Raw genomic sequence first — 5,812 nt, 5'->3', positions numbered from 1 at the left:
GAATCAAACGGTGTCATTCCCTAAAATCCCTTCAGTCCGCCACGCCACTTGAATTTTTTAGTTTGCCACTCTTAGCTACGTACATATAAAAAGCACGCTTTCCTTATTTAGATGCAAGAAGTGCACGCTTTCTTTGTCCTTTCACCTATTTCTCACTTTTTTCTTTTTCTCATCTTTATGTAATTAAGTTTTTCTATTGTTTTGAGTTTTTTTTTTTTTTACTCTCAGTTTGTGTTAAAATAATACAATATGACAATTTAGTGTGTTTGGGCAGATTTTTTTTTTTTTACCAATTTTAACTAATATAGGACTTTTTCTAATTTATTATACAATAAAATAGTTCAAAAAATAAAAATGTTGTTAGAAATATGTTTACGATTCAAACAAATAAACACTCTTTTAATTAAAATCTTTTTGGTACTCATTTTGTGGTGTTATCAATTATGTATAACTAGCAGTCTAACAAGACCTGACAATTGAATTAGTTGATTGAACAATCAAAATAGTTTGCAAATACATGTACGAAATGCTAAATCTATTTATTTGGTATATGTACCAATTCATAAATGATAAATGTGGCTTCTATAATTAATAACAATCTTTTGATCATGCAAATGTTAGGATTAGACTTAATTTCGTATTAAGTTTTATTGTTAAATTCTACTATTGACTACCTCTATTTTTAGATTATCCAAATTATTAATTTTCCACCATGTTGTCATTTGGATAAATGGGGAATGTATGAATTTTTTTACATTTATAACAAATTATTACATAAGTTTGGGAAAATTATAAAATATGTATACATATATAGTTTATTAAGATACCTTATATAGTTTGCTAATAAAAAATAGCACTAAATTGCAACACCATAGGGTGCCATAGTACAAATAATGAAATTTGTGTATTACATATAAGGCTAAATTGCAAAAGTTAGAGTGCCATAGTTGATTTAATGAAATTGGCGAATTAGATATAGGGCTTAATTGCAAAAGTTTTGGTGTAATGGTAGAGTTAAAGAAATTGGTATACTACATATGCGGCAAAATTGCAAAAGTTAGAGTGTAATAGTAGAATTAAAGTAATAAGTGTACTGCATATGGAGCTAAATTACAAAAGTTATGGTGTCATAGTAGAATTAATGAAATTTTTTTATTACATTTGGGGCTAAATTGCAAAAGTTAGGGTGGCATAGTAGAATTAATGAAAATTATCTAGGAACAAGTACTTTAGACAGTGACAACTAATTGTTCTCACTACCTCTGAACCGGTTGAGTGACAGTGACGATGTTGGAAATTGTCACTATATGGACCATTTGAGTGACAACATTTTTCTAGGTCAGCACACAAGTAATTTCCCGATCACTAATTTTTCATGTGTTGCCAAGAGAACTAGATAGGGAGTCCATGATATTGTTTTACCTTCATAACAAGTTACTAACTAAGTTTGGAGCAATTATAAAATATGTATACATTTTTATTACAATACCTTCCCCATTTTACTAATGAAAAACATAGGCTAAATTGTAAATGATAGGGTGTCATAATAGAATTAATGAAATTGGTTTATTACACATGAGGCTAACTTACAAAAGATAAGGTGTCATGGTAGAGTTAATGAAATTAGTTTACCACATATGGGGCTAAAATGTAAAAGATAGGGTGCCATAATAGAATTAATAAAATTTATTTACAACACATTGGGCAATATTGAAAAATTTAGGGTGGCATAGTAGAATTAATGAAAGTGAGTTAGGAACAATTTACTTTAGACAGTGATGACTAATTGCTGTCACTAACTTTGAACCGGTAACCACATTGTGATAACATTACAAGAAGTCACTATAGGCCTATTTCAGTGACAATATTTTTTCAAGTCATCACGATGGTGATTTCCCGCCATAAGGCCAATTGTGCGCCACCCATATTGTGATGATTAATCCCGTGTTTGTCACTGATGATGAGTTTACCCTCAGTCAACTATGATAACATCAAAAGTCGTCACTAAATTTGCTCAACTGTGACAACTTTTTCTGTTGTCACAGAGAATGTTGTCACAAAATGCCAAATTTCTTGTAGTGTGCAGTGACAAGTCACCTCACGAAATACTAAAATAATTCAAGTTACCAGTAGTTGTCTAAATTACCCAACTTTAGCAACAATTTTGGTCCTTTAGCATCTTTTCTAAGTCCATTAAAATAATGATTATAAATTCTGGGTAAGTTTTTTAACTAAAATGGTAAGTTTGTTCACTAAACTAGTAATTTTAATCATTCATCAAATTTACCAATTTATTTGTCAAACTTACCATTTTTTAACAAAAACTTACTATTATTTCAATTAAACTTACTATTTATAATTGTTGTAACTTTCTTAAGTAAAACGATAAGTTTATGAAATAAAGTAGTAAGTTTGAACAATTCACCAATTTACCATTTTATTTGTAAAACATACCATTTTTCAATAAAACTTACCATTATTGGAATTAAACTTATTAACCATTTTTCAACAAGAACTATTCATTATTTGAATTAAACTTACTAAATATAATTGTTGTAACTTTCTTAAGTGAAATGGTAACTTTGTGAAATAGAGTAGTAAGTCTGGACAATTCACTAATTTACCATTTTATTTGTAAAACTTACCATTATTTGAATTAAACATACTAATCATAATTGTTATAACTTTCTTAAGTAAAATGATAAGCTTGTGAAATAAAGTAGTAAGTTTGAACAATTCACCAATTTAACATTTTATTTGTAAAACTTACCATTTTTCAGTAAGAACTTACCATTATTTGAATTAAACTTACTAATATTGTTGTAACTTTCTTAAGTAAAATGGTAAATTTGTGAAATAAAATAGTAAGTTTGAACAATTCACCAATTTACCATTTTATTTGTAAAACTTACCATTATTTGAATTAAAATTACTAATTATAACTGTTATAACTTTCTTAAGTAAAATGGTAAGTTTGTGAAATAAAGTAGTAAGTTTGGACAATTCACCAATATACCATTTTATTTGTCAAACTTACCATTATTTCACTTAAACTTACTAATTATAATTGTTGTCACTTTCTTAAGTAAAATGCTAAGTTTGTGAAATAATGTAGTAAGTTTGAACAATTTACCATTTTATTTGTAAAACTTACCATTTTTAAACAAAAAATTACCATTGTTTAAATTAAACTTACTAATTATAAAGTAATATGTTTTGTTGGAGAAGTAGTAATGTTCGGTATTTAAGAGTAAACTTCATATCACACTTATAACTTACCAATTTTATTACCAAAGTTACCATATTACCACCTGATGTTACTTTGAATCTTGGAAACCTAAATGAACAGTAGTGCAATTGTCACTAAATATACCAATCTTGGATGTGGGGACCATTATTAACTTGTTGTACCAGTATTTTAATGTAAAATATTCACAAGTTATGTTAACGATTGACACTATAGCATTATCCTTGGTGATGCTTATGACTTTCTCTTTTTTTCGTTAGACTTGTTTTTTAGCATCGCATCCAACTCTTTAGCAGATATTTTTTCGTGTTAATCGGAGTCCAATTTGCTACAAAACATATTTCACCACAAAATACCGTAGAAGCCAACAGCAAAAACGTACTGGAAAGTTCATTTGCTACTTATTTTGGACGACCAAACACATAATCGAGAGGTAATATGGGAACAAAAATTCTCTAATTAATTACCATTATAATAGATGCTTTAGGTTCTTCCCCGCTTCAATAAAAGCTAAAGTTCATTAACGCAACATGGAGAGAAGAAGCAAGATTAACTTAGTGACGCCATATGAATACAATTAATGTAGAAGAGATAAAAATAAAAGTGATCTAATGTGGTGGTAATGTGGTAGCATTTTTCTGGTTGGCTATGGCCTTTATCTAATGCTGTTCTAGTCTTAGATGAATAAATGCTTTTCGCATGTAATCAAAGTATCAAACACTTTTGATTCATGCAGATCAGCAACTTCACTTTTTCTCTTTCTGTGTTGAAACGAAGTATTTATAAATTCAGTACCGTAGAATAAAAGGTACCTTTTAGAGGTACTCTCTCCACTTTATTGTTATTTAATATTTTCACTAGTTTGCTATTCCGAAATAGAAGTAACTATTTTGCTATCCCAAAATAAAATAGAAGTCACTATTTTGAGATTCACACATAACATCAGTTTTGTTTCAATTTTGCAATTTCAAAAACTTGGATAAATTTATCTGATGCCACCCCATCAGAACTTAATGGACCAAGACTGGTATAGTAAAATTTTCGTGTGGTTGTACGGATATTATACTTCTTAAATAATTTAATATACAATCATGTAATTTTGTTCAACGCGAAAAGTTTGTTCGTGTATATCAACTTGATGCATAAGTGCAATCTAACAGCATAACCACCATATAAAATCACACCTATTCCAATTCCCAACATAATAATCACATGTATTCATAACAAGTTGAATTCCCAGAAAAATGACTCTCATACTTGGATAGAGGTAGTCCATTTATATTTAAATGAGTACAAGACAGATGGTAACAAACACACATGGATAGACTGATTAAGTTATCACTGAGCAGTGATGTTTCAATGATAACACATACAGGCATACATAATTAGCAACTGACATAGGAACAGCTACCATTGGCGGCACATATGCAATTCTAGTGAATTGTTGGCCTTTATTTCACATTACAAAGTACGGTGCAAATTGTAGCATATAGTAGGCTTTCAACATTTGTAGCGACAGTAGCAAGCATAATGACGTTGATGACCTTGGCCAGTCCACATACATGATCCGGAGTCAGCATGGTCTCGAGACTTGCAAACATTGTGGCACCCTTTATCGGCACATTTCCCTGACCAGGATTTGCTAGGCTTCTGGCAAGATTTAGCTTCAGCTATTGGCATCTCTGCATGAAACAAAGCAAGAGAAAGAGCAAATTATGTAGAGTTAGTCCAGAGTTTATGATATGTATGAGGGATCTAGCCTGTCCACCTAGCGGATAAGTGTTTGTTAGTATTATAGGTTATGGCTCCTCTATGTCATTGTTTTGTGTCAATCTTTGTTCCATTTTCTATTTTTGCACCACATGTATTGTTACTTGCAACACTATACATGTATATTTGAAGTAGATTTACATGTGACGAGAAATTAGAAAGTGGAAGAGAAATTCAAGAGCAGAAAACATTTATTGAAAAGCATACGTAATATAAATTAGTTCGTAAAATTTTGATTGTGAGTGTACATGCACATGATACGCATGTATAACTATTGTAATTCATTGCTAGTGACAACCAAATCTGTTTATTATACTCGAAATTCTCTAACTAAGAGAGAGGTAGAGACAAATAATTAAAACTTTGGGAATGTGCAAATATATGCCATTCTGTGCATGTGTTCACCATTTAAGACTAGCTACAACTTACCATTTGGTACGAGGAGGAGGAAGCAGATGAGCAGGGCAAAGAAGGTTGCGCAGCTGAATTGAGATTTAGCCATCTCCGATATCTTATGTTAGCTTTATTTGAGAGAAAACAAGTAAATGATGATACCTATTTATAGCAAGAGACAGTGAAATTTTCCAAAACCTAATCGGTAGTTGTTTTGAAACTTCTTGTCGCTGAGTTGTTAGAGAAAGGGACAAATATCAAAGAATAAAGACAAAGTCTAAGTCATAATTAGCTTGCAAAAGGAGTTTGAACAAAGTATCAACACCGTTAAGATTTGAAATTTTTAAGTAGGAAAGATAATGACCATTAGCATAATGTCACAAAGTAAAGTATCAAATCATC

The 5,812-nt window shown here is 30.4% G+C and overlaps 1 long non-coding RNA gene across 1 annotated transcript; it reads right to left on the bottom strand.

The window, feature by feature from the left end:
* Positions 1–4,480: 4,480 nt before the first annotated feature.
* LOC113691886 (uncharacterized) lies at positions 4,481–5,583 on the bottom strand. The gene is made up of 2 exons (XR_011816233.1): positions 5,447–5,583; positions 4,481–4,929 (listed from the first exon to the last, which is right to left on the bottom strand). It is a non-coding gene; the product is annotated as an uncharacterized lncRNA (long non-coding RNA).
* Between the last annotated feature and the right edge of the window lie 229 nt (positions 5,584–5,812).

Source organism: Coffea arabica, chromosome 6c (assembly GCF_036785885.1).
Source record: "Coffea arabica cultivar ET-39 chromosome 6c, Coffea Arabica ET-39 HiFi, whole genome shotgun sequence".
NCBI classification, from domain to species: Eukaryota; Viridiplantae; Streptophyta; class Magnoliopsida; order Gentianales; family Rubiaceae; genus Coffea; species Coffea arabica.
The sequence above is the reverse complement of the archived record's forward strand: the minus strand, read 5'-3'. Positions and strand labels throughout refer to the sequence as shown.